We start from the raw sequence: 17,654 nt of genomic DNA, 5'->3' as shown, positions 1-17,654 counted from the left end.
GTCTAGTCTATAGTCTAGTCTATAGTCTAGTCTATAGTCTAGTCTATAGTCTAGTCTATAGTCTAGTCTATAGTCTAGTCTATAGTCTAGTCTATAGTCTAGTCTATAGTCTAGTCTATAGTCTAGTCTATAGTCTAGTCTATAGTCTAGTCTATAGTCTAGTCTATAGTCTAGTCTATAGTCTAGTCTATAGTCTAGTCTATAGTCTAGTCTATAGTCTAGTCTATAGTCTAGTCTATAGTCTAGTCTATAGTCTAGTCTATAGTCTAGTCTATAGTCCTAGTCTATAGTCTAGTCTATAGTCTAGTCTATAGTCTAGTCTATAGTCTAGTCTATAGTCTAGTCTATAGTCTAGTCTATAGTCTAGTCTATAGTCTAGTCTATAGTCTAGTCTATAGTCTAGTCTATAGTCTATATAGTCTATAGTCTATGTCTAGTCTATATCTGTCTAAGTCTAGTCTATAGTCTAGTCTATAGTCTAGTCTATAGTCTAGTCTATAGTCTAGTCTATAGTCTAGTCTATAGTCTGGTCTATAGTCTAGTCTATAGTCTAGTCTATAGTCTAGTCTATAGTCTAGTCTATAGTCTAGTCTATAGTCTAGTCTATAGTCTAGTCTATAGTCTAGTCTATAGTCTAGTCTATAGTCTAGTCTATAGTCTAGTCTATAGTCTAGTCTATAGTCTAGTCTATAGTCTAGTCTATATCTAGTCTATAGTCTATCTATAGTCTAGTCTATAGTCTAGTCTATAGTCTTAGTTCTATGAGTCTAGGTCTATATTAGTCTAGATCTATAAGTCTAGTCTATAGTCTAGTCTATAATCTAGTCTATAGTCCTAGTCTATAGTCTAGGACTATAGTCTAGTCTATAGTCTAGTCTATAGTCTAGACTATAGGCTAGTCTATAGTCTAGTCTATAGTCTAGACTATAGGCTAGTCTATAGTCTAGTCTATAGTCTAGTCTATAGTCTAGTCTATAGTCTAGTCTATAGTTTAGTCTATAGTCTAGTCTATAGTTTAGTCTATAGTCTAGTCTATAGTCAAGTCTATAGTCTAGTCTATAGTCTAGTCTATAGTCTAGTCTATAGTCTAGTCTAGTCTATAGTATAGTCTATATCTATAGTCTAGTCTATAGTCTAGTCTATAGTCTAGTCTATAGTCTAGTCTATAGTCTAGTCTATAGTCTAGTCTATAGTCTAGTCTATAGTCTAGTCTATAGTCTAGTCTATAATCTAGTCTATAGTCTAGTCTATTGTCTAGTCTATAGTCTAGTCTATAGTCTAGTATATAGTCTAGTCTATAGTCTAGTCCATAGTCTAGTCTAGTCTAGTCTAGTCTAGCCTAGTCTAGTCTATAGTCTAGTCTATAGTCTAGTCTATAGTCTAGCCTAGTCTAGTCTATAGTCTAGTCTTTAGCCTAGTCTATAGTCTAGTCTATAGCCTAGTCTATAGTCTAGTCTATAGTCTAATCTATAGTCTAGTCTATAGTCTAGTCTATAGTCTAGTCTATAGTCTAGTCTATAGTCTAGTCTATAGTCTAATCTATAGTCTAGTCTATAGTCTAGTCTATAGTCTAGTCTATAGTCTAATCTATAGTCTAGTCTATGGTCTAGTCTATAGTCTAGTCTATAGTCTAGTCTATAGTCTAGTCTATAGTCTAGTCTATAGTCTAGTCTATAGTCTAGTCTATAGTCTAGTCTATAGTCTAGTCTATAGTCTAGTCTATAGTCTAGTCTATAGTCTAGTCTATAGTCTAGTCTATAGTCTAGTCTATAGTCTAGTCTATAGTCTAGTCTATAGTCTAGTCTATAGTCTAGTCTATAGTCTAGTCTATAGTCTAGTCTATAGTCTAGTCTATAGTCTAGTCTATAGTCTAGTCTAGAGTCTAGTATAGTCTAGTCTATAGTCTATAGTCTATAGTCTAGTCTATAGCTAGTCTATAGTCTAGTCTATAGTCTAGTCTATAGTAGCTAGTCTATAGTCTAGTCTATAGTAGCTAGTCTATAGTCAGTAGCTAGTCTATAGTCTAGTCTATAGTCTGGTCTATAGTCTAGTCTAGTCTATAGTCTGGTCTATAGTCTAGTCTAGTCTATAGTCTAGTCTATAGTCTAGTCTATAGTCTAGTCTATAGTCTAGTCTATAGTCTAGTCTATAGTCTAGTCTATAGGTAGTCTATAGTCTAGTCTATAGTCTAGTCTACAGTCTAGACTATAGTCTAGTCTATAGTCTAGTCTATAGTCTAGTCTATAGTCTAGTCTATAGTCTAGTCTATAGTCTAGTCTATAGTCTAGTCTATAGTCTAGTCTATAGTCTAGTCTATAGTCTAGTCTATAGTCTCTATAGTCTAGTCTATAGTCTAGTCTATAGTCTAGTCTATAGTCTAGTCTATAGTCTAGTCTATAGTCTGGTCTATAGTCTAGTCTATAGTCTAGTCTATAGTCTAGTCTATAGTCTAGTCTATAGTCTAGTCTATAGTCTAGTCTATAGTCTAGTCTATAGTCTAGTCTATAGTCTAGTCTATAGTCTAGTCTATAGTCTAGTCTATAGTCTAGTCTATAGTCTAGTCTATAGTCTAGTCTATAGTCTAGTCTATAGTCTAGTCTATAGTCTAGTCTATAGTCTAGTCTATAGTCTAGTCTATAGTCTAGTCTATAGTCTAGTCTATAGTCTAGTCTATAGTCTAGTCTATAGTCTAGTCTATAGTCTATAGTCTAGTCTATAGTCTAGTCTATTAGTCTAGTCTATAGTCTAGTCTATAGTCTAGTCTATAGTCTAGTCTATAGTCTAGTCTATAGTCTAGTCTATAGTCTAGTCTATAGTCTAGTCTATAGTCTAGTCTATAGTCTAGTCTATAGTCTAGTCTATAGTCTAGTCTATAGTCTAGTCTATAGTCTAGTCTATAGTCTAGTCTATAGTCTAGTCTATAGTCTAGTCTATAGTCTAGTCTATATCTAGTCTATAGTCTAGTCTAGTCTAGTCTATAGTCTATAGTCTAGTCTATAGTCTAGTCTATAGTCTAGTCTATAGTCTAGTCTATAGTCTAGTCTACAGTCTAGTCTATAGTCTAGTCTATAGTCTAGTCTATAGTCTAGTCTATAGTCTAGTCTACAGTCTAGTCTAAAGTCTAGTCTATAGTCTAGTCTATAGTCTAGTCTATAGTCTAGTCTATAGTCTAGTCTATAGTCTAGTCTATAGTCTAGTCTATAGTCTAGTCTATAGTCTAGTCTATAGTCTAGTCTATAGTCTAGTCTATAGTCTAGTCTATAGTCTAGTCTATAGTCTAGTCTATAGTCTAGTCTATAGTCTAGTCTATAGTCTAGTCTATAGTCTAGTCTATAGTCTAGTCTATAGTCTAGTCTATAGTCTAGTCTATAGTCTGGTCTATAGTCTAGTCTATAGTCTAGTCTATAGTCTAGTCTATAGTCTAGTCTATAGTCTAGTCTATAGTCTAGTCTATAGTCTAGTCTATAGTCTAGTCTATAGTCTAGTCTATAGTCTAGTCTATAGTCTAGTCTATAGTCTAGTCTATAGTCTAGTCTATAGTCTAGTCTATAGTCTAGTCTATAGTCTATTCTATAGTCTGGTCTATAGTCTAGTCTATAGTTTAGTCTATAGTCTAGTCTATAGTCTAGTCTATAGTCTAGTCTATAATCTAGTCTATAGTCTAGACTATAATCTAGTCTATAGTCTAGTCTATAGTCTAGACTATAGTCTAGTCTATAGTCTAGTCTATAGTCTAGACTATAGGCTAGTCTATAGTCTAGTCTATAGTCTAGACTATAGGCTAGTCTATAGTCTAGTCTATAGTCTAGTCTATAGTCTAGTCTATAGTCTAGTCTATAGTTCAGTCTATAGTCTAGTCTATAGTCTAGTCTATAGTCTAGTCTATAGTCAAGTCTATAGTCTAGTCTATAGTCTAGTCTATAGTCTAGTCTAGTCTATAGTCTAGTCTAGTCTATAGTATAGTCTATATCTATAGTCTAGTCTATAGTCTAGTCTATAGTCTAGTCTATAGTCTAGTCTATAGTCTAGTCTATAGTCTAGTCTATAGTCTAGTCTATAGTCTAGTCTATAGTCTAGTCTATAATCTAGTCTATAGTCTAGTCTATTGTCTAGTCTATAGTCTAGTCTATAGTCTAGTATATAGTCTAGTCTATAGTCTAGTCCATAGTCTAGTCTAGTCTAGTCTAGCCTAGTCTAGTCTATAGTCTAGTCTATAGTCTAGTCTATAGTCTAGCCTAATCTAGTCTATAGTCTAGTCTTTAGCCTAGTCTATAGTCTAGTCTATAGCCTAGTCTATAGTCTAGTCTATAGTCTAATCTATAGTCTAGTCTATAGTCTAGTCTATAGTCTAGTCTATAGTCTAGTCTATAGTCTAGTCTATAGTCTAGTCTATAGTCTAGTCTATAGTCTAGTCTATAGTCTAGTCTATAGTCTAGTCTATAGTCTAGTCTATAGTCTAGTCTATAGTCTAGTCTATAGTCTAGTCTATAGTCTAGTCTATAGTCTAGTCTATAGTCTAGTCTATAGTCTAGTCTATAGTCTAGTCTATAGTCTGGTCTATAGTCTAGTCTAGTCTATAGTCTGGTCTATAGTCTAGTCTAGTCTATAGTCTAGTCTATAGTCTAGTCTATAGTCTAGTCTATAGTCTAGTCTATAGTCTAGTCTATAGTCTAGTCTATAGGTAGTCTATAGTCTAGTCTATAGTCTAGTCTACAGTCTAGACTATAGTCTAGTCTATAGTCTAGTCTATAGTCTAGTCTATAGTCTAGTCTATAGTCTAGTCTATAGTCTAGTCTATAGTCTAGTCTATAGTCTAGTCTATAGTCTAGTTTATAGTCTAGTCTATAGTCTAGTCTATAGTCTAGTCTATAGTCTAGTGTATAGTCTAGTCTATAGTCTAGTCTATAGTCTAGTCTATAGTCTAGTCTATAGTCTAGTCTATAGTCTGGTCTATAGTCTAGTCTAGTCTATAGTCTGGTCTATAGTGTAGTCTAGTCTATAGTCTAGTCTATAGTCTAGTCTATAGTCTAGTCTATAGTCTAGTCTATAGTCTAGTCTATAGTCTAGTCTATAGTCTAGTCTATAGTCTAGTCTATAGTCTAGTCTATAGTCTGGTCTATAGTGTAGTCTAGTCTATAGTCTAGTCTATAGTCTAGTCTATAGTCTAGTCTATAGTCTAGTCTATAGTCTAGTCTATAGTCTAGTCTATAGTCTAGTCTATAGTCTGGTCTATAGTCTAGTCTAGTCTATAGTCTGGTCTATAGTGTAGTCTAGTCTATAGTCTAGTCTATAGTCTAGTCTATAGTCTAGTCTATAGTCTAGTCTATAGTCTAGTCTATAGTCTAGTCTATAGTCTGGTCTATAGTGTAGTCTAGTCTATAGTCTAGTCTATAGTCTAGACTATAGTCTAGTCTATAGTCTAGTCTATAGTCTAGTCTATAGTCTAGTCTATAGTCTAGTTTATAGTCTAGTCTATAGTCTAGTCTATAGTCTAGTCTATAGTCTAGTCTATAGTCTAGTCTATAGTCTAGTCTATAGTCTAGTCTATAGTCTAGTCTATAGTCTAGTCTATAGTCTGGTCTATAGTCTAGTCTAGTCTATAGTCTGGTCTATAGTGTAGTCTAGTCTATAGTCTAGTCTATAGTCTAGTCTATAGTCTAGTCTATAGTCTAGTCTATAGTCTAGTCTATAGTCTAGTCTATAGTCTAGTCTATAGTCTAGTCTATAGTCTAGTCTATAGTCTAGTCTATAGTCTAGTCTATAGTCTAGTCTATAGTCTAGTCTATAGTCTAGTCTATAGTCTAGTCTATAGTCTAGTCTATAGTCTAGTCTATAGTCTAGTCTATAGTCTAGTCTATAGTCTAGTCTATAGTCTAGTCTATAGTCTAGTCTATAGTCTAGTCTATAGTCTAGTCTATAGTCTAGTCTATAGTCTAGTCTATAGTCTAGTCTATAGTCTAGTCTATAGTCTAGTCTATAGTCTAGTCTATAGTCTAGTCTATAGTCTAGTCTATATAGTCTAGTCTATAGTCTAGTCTATAGTCTAGTCTATAGTCTAGTCTATAGTCTAGTCTATAGTCTAGTCTATATAGTCTAGTCTATAGTCTAGTCTATAGTCTAGTCTATAGTCTAGTCTATATAGTCTAGTCTATAGTCTAGTCTATAGTCTAGTCTATAGTCTAGTCTATAGTCTAGTCTCTAGTCTAGTCTATAGTCTAGTCTATAGTCTAGTCTATAGTCTAGTCTATAGTCTAGTCTATAGTCTAGTCTATAGTCTAGTCTATAGTCTAGTCTATAGTCTAGTCTATAGTCTAGTCTATAGTCTAGTCTATAGTCTAGTCTATAGTCTAGTCTATAGTCTAGTCTATAGTCTAGTCTATAGTCTAGTCTATAGTCTAGTCTATAGTCTAGTCTATAGTCTAGTCTATAGTCTAGTCTATAGTCTAGTCTATAGTCTAGTCTATAGTCTAGTCTATAGTCTAGTCTATAATCAAGTCTATAGTCAAGTCTATAGTCTAGTCTATAGTCTAGTCTATAGTCTAGTTTATAGTCTAGTTTATAGTCTAGTCTATAGTCTAGTCTATAGTCTAGTCTATAGTCTAGTCTATAGTCTAGTCTATAGTCTAGTTTATAGTCTAGTTTATAGTCAAGTTTATAGTCTAGTCTATAGTCTAGTCTATATTCTAGTCTATAGTCTAGTCTATAGTCTAGTCTACTGTTTTTTATTACTTTCCAAGCGGTTTTTTTTAGTCTTCTAAAGGAGCTTGGTTAATCCATGACGTTTTCATTTAAAAATCCCATATTAATTACAGCAAGTGTTTGAATTAGAACTGGTTAGTAAACCCATAGAATCAGCCACGTGTGTGGTTCGGCGTCAGTTCCCCCCTTACCCCTTTAAAAGCAAATGTATTCTAAATATTTTCGTAAACAACTTCGATGACTTTCTAACGAATGTTACATTTCCAACGAAAGTTACAATTCGTTATAATCTTAAGACGTATTCCCAGAAAAGGGAATCACCTAAAAAAATTAGCATATTACCAAAAAAGTAAGTGTAAACTTTTTGATAAATAAAAACATTTTTATTATAAAAAACTCTAAACACGATTTATTAATCATTTATTAAAGAATTGGGGATTTTTCAAAACCTTTTAATTATGCCAGCACAATTTTATATGGTTTGGTTTGACAGATGTCATTTTGGGAATTTGAAAATAATTGTCATATTTAAGAAAGAAACAAGAATTTTAATCACGTTTTTCTGAGTGGTTTTTCATTAAACTTTTTTTTTTATAATTTTATTTGCTAACAAAATAATACGTCATTAAAATTTAATTTTTATTTAGTTTTAATGAATTGTATTTTAATGAGCAATGACTAATAACAAGTTTTAGCTCTGAACAACATAAATTATGTATAAACGTTGTGTTTTTATAAAAGTTCTTGTATAAATATAGAAAATATTTAATTATTTATTATAAAGCGGATTTAAATAATGTTCAAGTGTTGGTATTTATTTATTTATTTATTTTTTTTTTTTTTGCAGAATAAAGCAGGTGTTTTGGTATAGGTTACTGTTTTCATACTATACTTTGTATAGCTTTCAGTTGAACTAAGAATTTATCTTATATATTTTGCAGAATATTGTTTAGTAAAATTATTAATTTCCTAGAATTAGAAAACTAATAATTTTAAGTCGCATATTTGAAAATCACGTGGATTTTATGTATTCAGCTGTAATGTTTGTTGTATCTAAGTAGGGTCGTATCTAAGTATAAATCAATTTAAAACTTGTTTAAATAAGAACAATTTTGTCTTAAAACTTTTCTACATAGAAAATTTTGTCTCAAAACTTTTCTTAATAGAATGCTTTGTTCTCAAAACTTTTCTATATAAAAAGCTTTTTTCTCAAAAAACGTTTCTATCTAAAAACCTTTTGCCTCAAAATGTTCTATATAAAAGCTTTTGCCTCAAAAATGTTCTATTTAAAAAGCTTTTGCCTCAAAACTTTTCTATACAGAAAGCTTTTGCCTCAAAACTTTTCTATATAAAAAAGCTTTTGCTTCAAAACGTTTCTATATAAAAAGCTTTTGTACCAAACTTCTCTATTTAAAAACGTTTCAAAATAGAAAACATTTGTCTTAAAACTTTTCTAAAAATAAAGCTTTCAAAATTTTCTTAAAGGAAAACTTTTTTACAAAGAAGGCTTTTGTCTCAAAACTTTTCAATCTAGAAAGCTTTTGTCCCAAAACATTTTATAAATGCTTTTGTTTCAAAATCATTTCGTATGAAAATTTTTAATACTAAAAGACTTTTGTCTCAAAACTTTTCTATAAAAAGCTTTCGTCTGAAAAAATATTTGTCTCCAAACTTTTTTTATAAGAAAACGTTATTATAAAGAGAACTTTTGTCTCAAAACGTTTCTATATAGAAATATTTTGTCTCAATGTTTTTCTTTATCGAAAGCTTTTGTATCAAAACTTTTGATTAAAATGTTTCTTTATAGAAAGCTTTTATCTAGAAAATTTTCTATATTATCAAACAAATCTTTGTCACAAAACTATATAGACAAATTTTGTCTTAAAACTTTTCCTTAAATAAAGCTTTTATCTGAAAACTTTGCTATATAAAAAACGTTTGTCTCAACTAAACATTTATAAAGTTTTTACTTCAAAACTATATTAAAAGCTTTCTGTTAAAACGTTTATAAATTAAAGCGATTTCTACATAAAAGCTTTGTATCGCAAAATTTTCTTTGCAAAATTTGTTTTATTAAAATAATTTGTCTCAAAGCGCTTCTAGACTCTTGTCTTAAAACGTTTCTTTATTGAAAGCTTTTAACCTGAAACTTTTCTATATAGAAAACTTTAGTCTTAAAACATTTCTATTTATAAAGCTTTTGTATCAAAAAATCTTTGTATAATAAATATATAGAAGAATTTGGTCTTAAAACGTTTCTTTAAATAAAGCTTTTATCTAAAAAGTTTTCTATATAAAAAACTTTTATCTCAAAACTTTTCTATTTATAAAGCTTTTCCTTCAAAGCTTGCCTATGTTGAAAGCTTTGAAAGCTTTTTATATTAACAAAGCTTTTGCTTCCAAGCTAGTGTATATTGAAAGCTTTGAAATCGATTTCTATATAAAAAGCTTTTGTCTCAAAACTTTTGTTTATCAAACAAATCTTTGTCACAAAACTATATAGAGAAATTTTGTCTTAAAACAAAAAACGAAAAGAAATCTTTTATCTGGAAACATTTCTCTATAGAAAACGTTCATCTCTAAGCTCTTCTATTTATAAAGCTTTCCTATATAGAAAAGTTTTATCTCAAAACGTTTCTATTTATAAAGCTTTTGCTTCAAAGCTTGTCTATATTGAAAGCTATTTTTATTTATAAAGCTTTTGTTTCCAAGCTAGTCTATATTTCTATATAAAAGCTTTTTTCATTTCTATTTATAAAGCTTTTGCTTGAAAACTTGTCTATATTGAAAGCTTTGGATTAAAACGTTTCTAAATATGATAAGATTTCTAGATACATAAAAAGCTTTAGTAACAAAACCTCCCAATATAAAAAGCTTTAGTGTCAAAATGTTTCTATATAAAAAGCTTTTGTATTTAAACATTTCTAAATAGAAAGCTTAATACTTTTCTGTATTAAAGCTTTTAACTCTATATGAAAAGCTTTAACTTTAAAGAAGGTTAAAGCTGATTATTATATTTTATTTAAAAGCTTTTAACCTTTTGGGGGAACTTTTTTCTTATATTTATAATTTGGAATTAAATTATTTCTTAAAAAAAAATATCTTTAAATCTTTACTACAACTACAAAAACAGTTAAACAAATATATGTTGGTTAAAAAAACCCACTTCATTAACATTTATATATTGATCATTATTATCTATTCTCTTTTAACCAAAAGCCATTAAAACTTCATTAAAATAACACACACACACACACATAAAAATTTGCATAACTACGTCACGATGATTATTTTTAACAACATAAATCCACATTATTAGTGAATACATAATAAAACATGAAATTATAAATAATTTTAATAGTTTTTTTTTATTTCTTCCAAAACTATTACTCACTTTTAACATTATTGTATACATACATAATTTTTTTAAAATTCATTCATTCATAGTTTTCAGCATAAAGAAAACGTGTTTGTATTACCAAATTTTAACTTAAAATCAAGACAATGCAGTATTAAGAAGGGGGGGAGGGGGATACCAAAACAAACAAAAAACATTTGTATCTATAAATGTTTGTTTAATATACAAACATACTGATTTAAGCCGTTAACATTTTAACCGCTTAGTTCCCCACTTATGTTCAGTATGCGAGTATGTATGTTTGTTGTTTGATTTGAACAATTCTAATAATTTATTTCAGTTGTCGTCTAACGCGGCCAAAAGAATAACTCAATAAATCTTATGCAAATTGCCCACCAACACTTTCAATTATGATCAACAAATATTTATTTTTATTTGATTTTATTTGTTAATAAGGAAATGTTAACCATTTGCAGAATGTTATGTATTATAACAATACCCTACATTTGGCAGATTTGCATTTAAAAAGTCTTTAAACGACATTGAAAATACATACATATTTGAGTATAAATAGTTTGAGTTGGGGGTTCAGGGTTTAAGTCGTATCCAAGTTAAATTTGAGTTAAAATAACAAATTTTATAAAATCTACATAAATTAAAGAATTTTTGAAATAATATATTTGATAAATTTTTTTAACACTTCTGAATCATTTCAAAATTTCTTATATGAGAAAGAATATGAAGTGCTATGTTCTTAAGTTGCACAGTGAGATCGTTTACAAAGCTTACACGTTCCCACGACAATTGCATCTTCTTGCCATAACGACCCGAGTCTTAATCGGTCAAAGATTATAAACTCAGCGACAGCTGTATCAACCGAAAGTTTTTTCTTCAGAAAAGAACTATCTGCCAGAGTCGAACTGCTACAACAACAACAAAGCTTACATATTTCTGATGAGTTTAACACTTTATGAGAATCTGTCACTTTAAGATTTCAAGGTTTTAGTAGAAGATATACATATTTTGGTACTCCGACTTTGATTCAGATTTTGGCAAATAATATTCAGTCTACTCTATATTTACATTTTTCTGTAAAACCCGGAAATTATCAACTGACTCCCCCAGTTAATACGCCCGGTTGACTAGAGATACTTGAGAACCAAAACTGTTGCCGATTAAGCAGGATCCTACAGAATATATGTTGAGAATAAGTTGATATCTCAAGGACAAGAGTGTGCAGATTGGTGTGAATGTGTAGGATTGCCTGGGCATTACTCTATTCATACTGGACCTACCGCTGTATATCCCCTGTGTGTAAGGAAGCAATGTCTTGGCTTATTATTAATGATCGGGGGACTATATATTGCGAATGAGTTGAGTTGATATCACAAGGGCAATGGTATGCAGATTGGTGTGAATATGTAGAATAGAAGGACTTCTTTGTCCGGGCATTACTCTATTCATACTTGACCTACCGCTATATATCCCCTGTGTGTAAGGAGACAATGTATTGGCTTATTAATAATGATCGAACTGGATCCCACACAGGAGTGACTGCGGGTACTATATGTTGCGAATAAGTTGAGTTGATATCACAAGGGCAATGGTATGCAGATTGGTGTGAATATGTACGATAAAAGGTCTTCTTTGCCCAGGCATTACTCTATTCTTACTTGACCTACCGCTGTATATCTTCTGTGCGTAAGGAAGCAATATCTTGGCTTATTAATAGAGATCGTACTTCAGTCTACTAAATGCATCTCTAGGTGCTATTGTCGATTCAAAAGATCCATCTTAGCAATGTGGTTGTATAAATGTTGTCAACTTGAGTAAAGTACTTATACATGTTCCGGTTTCCAACATGTACGGTCATCTGCGTGTCGCAAAGAGGCGATGAAAAGAAGGCTTTAGCTCGCCCTGTGTTATCGAAAAAGGAACACTAACGATCAGAGCTTAGACAGCTTGAGTACTTGAGCAAAGTTCTTATACATGGTCCAGTTTCCAATATGTACATAAATAGCGTTTCACAAAGAGGCGGTGCAAAGTAGTCTTTAGCCCACCCTATGTTTGAACACAGACACTGTGAGATAAGTTCGACATTCGAACATTCGAACTTCTGCCGTCCCATTGTTAAACCTTCGCATTTTATATTCTGTTCTACTGTTGTTTGATCTGTTGTTATTGTCAAGGAACCTGTCGAAGATCACCCGATATTAATGACAAATTACTTCTAGTTGGTGGTCAAATCCGAAACGTTTTTTTATCTAGTTCTATAACGACCTAATTATCTTGTCATGCGATCAGAAACTTAAATACTTGAGAAAAGTGCACGGCCCATACCCAAAATGGACATCTATTCATTCTTTCCAAGACACAAAGAGGCAGTGGTAAGTCAACACTAGCCCACTCACCCTGTTGTTTAATAAAGACCACCCTGAGAGAAGGTCGACAAGACAAGTGTTCACGTAAATAACTGGAGGAACTTTACTTAGTTAGATATGTATCTCTAGGAACCTATTTCCTTGCCATTGAAAGTTTAAGAACCAAGAATTGAAGGTATTATTCCATGAAGATTGTTATCAAGTCCAACAAGAGTTTGGAAGCTACTTAAGCAACAATTTCAAAACGTTTTACGAGCAACAAGATTCATCCATAGACAGACCTAAGACTTTGAATGACCTTGGGAGATGATTTCTTCTTCTTATTTTCTTAATCTTTTATTGAACCGAAAAATTTACTCGCGGTAAAAAACTGGATCCATTACCATAACGCAAAACATAAGAACTCTTATGTCAAGCCCGATCAACCAGTCGAATCTACAAGAAAGTCAAATATACATGACGATAAGGTAATGCTCTGTATTTTGTGGGACCAAAAGGGTCCTATTTGACCCTGAGCTGCTAAAATCTGGACAGACCATTACAGGGAATGGAACTGATTTATATGAAGCAAACATTGGGCCAAAAAACGTCAGAAATATGCGGCCAGACTTAAAAGCTTAATATTACTTAATGACAACGCTTGGTTACATGTCCGTCCGACTACTATATATTCCTATCAATGGAGAACACACTCTCTGGGATACGCTTCACTTCTGAACAGGTTACCTGAAATTGTTTTAAGTCATTCCTGGTCTCAAAAGATGAGAAATTCCTTTGGCGCGAAGTCCATATGTTGTCAAATAGATGAAGAAACTAGTCTCAACGAAAACTTGGTAATGACATATACATGCACAACAACATACAGTCTGCATTACTTTTAAGTACTTAAATAATGAATTACAAATAATCATAGACGTATGTATGTAAGTGCTTATATTGAGTTTTGATCGCACACAAGCAATTGTTCAGAGAGCGAATCTATTGATCTGATATTTGGAAAGTATTCGTCGGTGTGGAGAAAGAAGAAAGTTAGTAGCTTATCTAGAGTCTTCAAGAGCCGATCTAAAGACTATAAAATATCAATCTTAAAAGATCTGTGGAACATTTTATGGTTTACAGTAGGACAATCTGAATCATCCCGATGAGTCATCGTTTATGTTTTCTAAACCAGAATTTTAAAAATAGCAATTACCTTTAACAAGTTTTGAAAAAAGCTTGGCTTACAACGAACATAAATCAAAATGGCCTTAAAGAACTTTAAAAACAAAAGAGTTCCGGTTAATAGAAAAAAACACATTCTTCACAACATGTATTTTATGTTGTCAATTTTATATTAATAATTTTTAGAAATTTTAAATTTACACATTTAACTATGTAGTATAGACACACGAAAAGGTCATTGTTCTTTTCTAGCTTAAAAAACACTTTAACTCTTAATAAAAACCTTAAAGTTTCTTACCTTTTTTTTTTGGTGTTAAATCCAAGATTTTTTGGTGGTTTTTTATAATTATTACTTTTTTAAGTTTTTTTTATAATTTTTTATAATTTCAGCAATCAAGGTTTTAGCCAAAAAAAAATTTCATCAAAATTAAATTGATGAATCTGGTTTAAAACCGCTTTTGTTTCTTAAACAAATGTTGTTTTTTTTAACAATATCTTTTCTTAAAAATTTAAAAATTTTTTGCTTAAACTTATTAAACACTTTTTTTAACTTAAACTTGTTTTAATTTTAAATTAATACAAAATTTATAAACATTTTTTTTTATTAATTTCTTAAATAATTTCCTTTCAATTTATCTTAAATTTTCTTAAATTTATATAAAATATTTTTCCGTTACAGCTTTCAGTTTTTTAATATTTAAATATCATTAAAAACTTCCGTTTCATTCTCTTCCGTTTTTTATTTTATTTCTTTTAAAGTTTTACACGTTTATATTTTTTACCGTTTTTTTAACATCACGTCTACAAGTTCAAATCGTAACTGAGCTTCGTTTAGTTGGTACCTTCTATTATTATAGTCCCCATTTTAACTTTTTTTCCTATACATGTTATTTCAAATGTTTATGTATTGAACCGAACCCCCTTCTATAGCTGTTTTATTGTTATGGTATGTGTTTGTTTTTGTTCTTTATTGTTTTGGTTGGGGACTCTTAATACTGATCGTTATAAATACGTATTTGTAAGTTCGCGTATAGGTACTTATGTATGTGTGTGTTTTTACGAGTCAATGGCGAGATTCATCTTTTATTTACGCGCTCAATCTTGTTCTTTTTAGCTGGCTCGTAGTAACTTATGCTTGTCGATGACTGTTATGTTTACGCGGTTTTTTTTTATGAAAATATTATACCATATTTTGTCTAAATAAAATTTATTATAATTTGTTTTCTTAATTGCCTTTCTTTTAAATTTGTTTACGTGTTAGGATTTATGACAGTTTGATAAATTAATTATAATGCTTCAATTTGGTATCCCAAAGGTAATTTTATTCAAAAACATAAAAATTCACTATATTTCTTGACTATGACTATAGACTGATCTATAGTCAACAGCAGAGACTGATCTATAGTGACGACAATAGACTGGTCTATAGTCAAGGTTATATACTGGTTTACAGCCTAGACTACAGACTGGTCTAAAGTCACGACTGTAGACTTGTGATTGGTCTATAATCCAGACTATCCACTTCAGAATATAAACTAATACAGACTATATACTATTCTATAATCCAGACTGTAGACCAATCTGTAGTATAGAGTACAGACTGGTTGGTATCTAGTCCAGATTACAGACTAGTCTATAGTCAAGACCATATATTGGTTTATAGTCAAGACTATATACGGTATATAGTCAAGACTATATACTGGTCTAAAGTCACGAGTGTATACTTGTGTATGGTCAAGACAATAGGCAGATCCATGGTTCCGGACTACAGATTGCTGCATAGTCAAGACTATATTCTGATCCATAGTCAAGACTGGTCTATAGTTACGACACCAGACTTATTTATAGTCAAAACTGTAGACTGATCCATAGTCAAGACTAACTAACTAGTTGTTAGTTAGTTCGTTAGTTAGTGTTATTTAGTTAGTTAGTTAGTTAGTAGTTAGTTAGTAGTTAGTTAGTTAGTTAGTTAGTTAGTTAGTTAGTTAGTTAGTAGGTAGTTAGTTAGTAGTTAGTTAGTTAGTAGTTAGTTAGTTAGTTAGTTAGTTAGTTAGTTAGTAGTTAGTTAGTTAGTTAGTTAGTAGTAGTAGTTAGTAGTTAGTGTTAGTTAGTCAGTTAGTTAGTAGTTAGTTATTTAGTTAGTTAGTAGTTAGTATAGTTAGTTCGTTAGTAGTTAGTTAGTTAGTTAGTTAGTAGTTAGTAGTTAGTTAGTTAGTTAGTAGTTAGTTAGTTAGTTAGTAGTTAGTTAGTTAGTTAGTTAGTTAGTTAGTTAGTTAGTGTTAGTTAGTTAGTTAGTTAGTTAGTTAGTTAGTTAGTTAGTTAGTTAGTTAGTTAGTTAGTTAGTTAGTTAGTTAGTTAGTAGTTAGTTAGTTAGTTAGTTAGTTAGTTAGTTAGTAGTTAGTGTTAGTTAGTTAGTTAGTTAGTAGTAGTTAGTTAGTTAGTTAGTTAGTAGTTAGTTAGTAGTTAGTTAGTTAGTTAGTTAGTTAGTTAGTTAGTAGTTAGTTAGGTAGTTAGTTAGTAGTAGTTAGTTAGTTAGTTAGTTAGTTAGTTAGTAGTTAGTTATAGTTAGTTAGTTAGTTATTTAGTTAGTTAGTTAGTCAGTTAGTTAGAGTAGTTAGTTAGTTAGTTAGTTAGTAGTTAGTTAGTTAGTCAGTTAGTTAGTAGTTAGTTAGTTAGTTAGTTAGTTAGATGTTAGTTAGTTAGTTAGTTAGTTAGTAGTTAGTTAGTTAGTTAGTTAGTTAGTTAGTTAGTTAGTTAGTTAGTTAGTTAGTTAGTTAGTTAGTTAGTTAGTTAGTTAGTTAGTTAGTTAGTAGTTAGTTAGTTAGTTAGTTAGTTAGTTAGTTAGTTAGTTAGTTAGGTAGTTAGTTAGTTAGTAGTTAGTTAGTTAGTTAGTTAGTTAGTTAGTAGTTAGTAGTAGTTAGTTAGTTAGTTAGTTAGTTAGTAGTTAGTTAGTTAGTTAGTAGTAGTTAGTTAGTTAGTTAGTTAGTTAGTTAGTTAGTTAGTTAGTTAGTTAGTAGGTAGTAGTTAGTTAGTTAGTTAGTTAGTTAGTTAGGTAGTTAGTTAGTTAGTAGTTAGTTAGTTAGTTAGTTAGTTAGTTAGTTAGTTAGTTAGTAGTGTTAGTTAGTTAGTTAGTTAGTTAGTTAGTTAGTTAGTTAGTTAGTTAGTTAGTTAGTTAGAGTTAGTAGTTAGTTAGTTAGTTAGTTAGTAGTTAGTTAGTGTTAGTTAGTTAGTTAGTTAGTTAGTTAGTTAGTTAGTTAGTAGTTAGTTAGTAGTTAGTTAGTTAGTGTTAGTTAGTTAGTTAGTTAGTTAGTTAGTTAGTAGTTAGTTAGTTAGTTAGTTAGTTAGTTAGTTAGTTAGTAGTTAGTAGTTAGTTAGTTAGTTAGTTAGTAGTAGTTAGTTAGTTAGTTAGTTAGTTAGTTAGTTAGTTAGTTAGTAGTTAGTTAGTTAGTTAGTTAGTTAGTTAGTTAGTTAGTTAGTAGTTAGTTAGTTAGTTAGTTAGTTAGTTAGTTAGTTAGTAGTTAGTTAGTTAGTAGTTAGTAGTTAGTTAGTTAGTAGAGTTAGTTAGTTAGTTAGTTAGTTAGTTAGTTAGTTAGTTAGTTAGTTAGTTAGTTAGTTAGTAGTTAGTAGTGTTAGTTAGTTAGTAGTTAGTTAGTATTGTAGTTAGTTAGTAGTTAGTTAAGTTAGTTAGTTAGTTAGTTAGGTAGTTAGTTAGTTTAGTAGTTAGTTAGTTAGTAGTTAGTTTTTTTTACAGGCAATACTACATACTATTCTATACCCACTATAGACTAACTACAATTAAAAACAGTCAAAATCTGGACTATAATCAGTGCTATTGATTGTTCTATAGGCATTACTATACACGGGTCCATAGCCAAGTTCATAATATGGTGTTTACAGTCTACCGACCGGTTTATAGTCAACATTATACTACTTCATAGTCAACTCTATACACTTCTTTCCTTATACTATTCATTCATCGTTCGTAAATATTGAATCCAGATTACGTTTGTTACCATCCACCAATTTGTTTAAAAGTTAGAAATCATACAAATTAA

At 30.7% G+C, this 17,654-nt stretch overlaps 1 protein-coding gene across 2 annotated transcripts in view; it reads right to left on the bottom strand.

Annotated features, from left to right (window-relative positions):
* LOC119614004 (sodium-dependent nutrient amino acid transporter 1) overlaps positions 1-14,416 on the bottom strand; it is a 43,647-nt gene extending 29,231 nt beyond the window's left edge. Inside the window, exon 1 of one of the 2 annotated variants that reach the window (XM_037970080.1) lies at positions 13,898-14,416. The gene's annotated coding sequence lies outside the window, so the exon portion shown is untranslated. The remainder of the gene's footprint in view (positions 1-13,897) is intronic. The other variant, XM_037970082.1, reaches the window with a different exon arrangement.
* Positions 14,417-17,654: the final 3,238 nt, after the last annotated feature.

Source organism: Lucilia sericata, unplaced genomic scaffold (genome assembly GCF_015586225.1).
Source record: "Lucilia sericata isolate MDLA Ls3-8-SP2 unplaced genomic scaffold, ASM1558622v1 Contig002488F_arrow, whole genome shotgun sequence".
NCBI classification, from domain to species: Eukaryota; Metazoa; Arthropoda; class Insecta; order Diptera; family Calliphoridae; genus Lucilia; species Lucilia sericata.
This window is presented reverse-complemented; position numbering and strand designations above follow the sequence as displayed.